This window comes from Rutilus rutilus (genome assembly GCF_951802725.1).
Source record: "Rutilus rutilus genome assembly, chromosome: 5".
Taxonomy (NCBI): domain Eukaryota; kingdom Metazoa; phylum Chordata; class Actinopteri; order Cypriniformes; family Leuciscidae; genus Rutilus; species Rutilus rutilus.
In genome coordinates, this window is record NC_140213.1 from 10,007,606 (window position 1) to 10,010,872 (window position 3,267).

A 3,267-nucleotide genomic window follows, 5' to 3' on the forward strand; every position below is an offset into this window, starting at 1 on the left:
ATTGGTTGGATGTTTCAAATTTCATTTCTAGGTTGTCTGGAACATCACATGTTTACAAATTGATCTGTATGATGTAGTATTTGTTGTTGTTGTTGTTGTTGTTGTTGTTGATGATTCTAAAAGTACGATGTGCTTCCTTACACAACTTTTTATTTTGCTTGGAAAATTCATGTGAAAAAATGGACTAAAGCTTTTTATATTTGTCTCTCTCTGTCACACACATTGTACTACCACGTTCTTCTGCATCCATCTCCTCTCAGCCCTTGACATTTAGCAGCCCCCCTCCCAACACACACACACACACACACACACACACGAAAGCTTTGCATGAGCTAAAACCCCTGAAAGAGGACTGTTTTCCAGAGCTTCTTTCTCGTGCTCCCTTTCTAAGTTACTAGCTAAGCTACAAGTAACGTTAGCGCCTGCCCAACACTAATAATACAGTCTGTGCAACTTGTGTAAAAATTCGCTGGCCAATGTTATACCAGTAATATTTGTTTTATTTCTACAATAGCATTCTTGTGTCAGTTGTAATCTAAGTCAGTGTTATGGAATATGACTTATCAAGTCTCAGTTCATAGCTGGGTGAAGACACCTGTCTGTCGGTGAAGTAAACATATAGCCTAGCTAACGTTAGCTGGCTACGATTTCATTAACATAACAGTAATATCAAAGATCCTCGCTCCTTCTCTGCAAGTCCATTGGACTGAGGGTATCCTGGACTGAAGAATGTGAGCTTAAAGTCCCATGATGCCGCAAAGGACTTCATCTCATAGCTGGCAAATGGTATGTTGTCACTCACTAATACTTTCGGGATATCATGTCTGGCAAAGACTGATTTCATCTTTAGTATTACCGAGTGGGCTGATTTGTCGGGTAAATTCAGTACCTCTGGATATTTTGTCAAATAGTCCACTAGCAATAGATAAGACTGACCTCTCAGCTCGAAGATATCTGCTCCAACCTCTGGCTCTTTTTGATGCAATGGCTGGAGTTGTTGGCACGGCGCACATTTGTCCACCATCATCGCTGTGTCTAGTGCCATTCCAGGCCAGTAGAGGGATTTTCTTGCTTGCAAAGACTATGGTGAGTAGCTCTTTCTCTATTTAAGCATATCTTTGCTCAGTGTCAGTGAGTGCTCTTGATCCATAACACACAGGGTGTCCCTCTTGCAGAAAACAGGCTCCCAAGCCATCTTTCGATGAGTCAGCCTGTATTGTTAGTGGTTTTTTTTTTTTGTGATCATAGAACCTTAGCACAGGTGATCGTGTGAGATCAGACTTCAAGCTCACGAAAGCAGTGCTATGATGTGGATTCCACTGCCATACAACATCCTTCCTCAGCAATTGTCTTAGAGGCGCTGTGAGTGACGTTGCACTCCTCTGGGGGTGGCATGTTGATGATCGCCTTCACTTTTACATCATGAGGTTGCAGGCCATCCGATGTGATGATGTGTCCCATGTATGTCACAGTATTGACCTTAAATTGGATCTTATCGCTGTTAAATCTCACCTTGGCTGTTTTTGCTCTCTCAATGACCTTACTAAGGATTTCATCATGCTCTTGCTCTGATGTCATTGGCAATGATGTGTACTCCTTGTATGGCACCAAATGTCTCGCAGTTTTTCTGCTGGAACACCTCACTCACTGACTTGATCCCGAATGGGAGTCTCAAAAAACATATCTGCCCCATGGTGAGTTGAAAGTGCATAGTTTTGAGGACGGCTCGTCCAACTTGATTTGCCAGTAACCATCTTTTTCATCGAGAATGGTGAAGATAGACTTTCCAGACAGGTTACTGCACACATCTTCAGGAGTGGGAATGGAAAAGTGCTGGCGTTTTATGGCTTTATTCCAAACATACCCTCAGTGTACCATTTTTCTTCTCTGTGATAACAAGGCTGTTTACCCATTCAGTGGGCTCCGTTACAGAGGATATAACACCTCTATGCACAAGATCTTGAAGTGTTTCTTTCAGCTTGTCGCGAACAGACAGTGGAATATTTCTGCATCCATGGATCACCAGTGTGACTGTCAGGTCAACATGTATATGATGGACTCCTGGGAACTCACCTAACCCAGTGAAGACTGATGAATGCATCTTGACCAGCTTTTCTTTGGTTGACACCGACTTTTTTACCAGCAGCTCAATCCTTTTCACTAGCTGCGGCTCCTCAAGTGCTGCTCTGCCCAGGATCGACATGTCTGACTGATTGGACACATAGAACTGTAATGTGGCTGTGGCTTTGTGGGTCTTGCATTTCAGTGACACAACACCTTTTGGGGTGGAGCGCGTTTCCCCAAATGCTAGCACCGTTGATGTAGGCAGTGGCTTAACTGGACCAGGGATCTTCTGGTCAATGGACAGAGGTAGCACATTTGCCTCTGCACCTGTGTCTAGTTTGAATCTTATCTCTATGCCACGGATGGTAGCTGTTGTGTACCACGCACTGTCAAGTCAAGTCAAGTATATTTGTATAGCGCTTTTCACAATACAGATTGTATCAAAGCAGCTTCACAGTATTAAATTAAAATAATACAACAAGGTTTGTTTCTAGTGGAATTTATTGATTGATAAAATTAAATATCCCCAAAATATCCCCAACTGAGCAAGCCAAAGGCAACACTGTCCTTTATCTGTTCCATCTCGTGCACTTTTGCGTACATGGAATCGATTTCATTCATTATGCTATGCACTGTCTTTACTCTGCTATCGTTGCGACTAGCCGCGTGGCATACCTTGGCAAAGTGGTTACCTTTGCCGCACTTATGACATACTGCTCCGAAGGCTGGGCATTGCCGTGGCTCATGACTCTTTCCACATCTGTGACAGTTTTGTGTTGCTGGTTTCTTACAACGTTTGCTCCTTGCACCAGGTTTTCTCTGTTGTATCACTTTTTCTATAGCATTTACTTGAGAGTCTTGGACAGCAGCGGCATTTTGCAATGCCTACATCTGTGTTTTGGCTAACTCAGTTGCCCTGCATATCTCAATAGCTCAGTGTAATGACAAGTCATTTTCACAAAGTAATCTTTCTTTGAGAGAAGGGTTTGTTATGCTAAACACCAGCTTGTCTCTAAGCATGTCATTCTCACCTGGGCCAAACTCACAGTCTTTGCTTTTTTATTTCAGCTCTGTGATGAATCTGTCCACGTAATGCCATCTGCCATGGGATGAGACCAGAATTGATGCCTCTCAAACACAACGTTTTTTTGTGGGCTGCAGTAGTCTCGGAATGCTATTCTTCATGGATGGTGAGTGTATTAT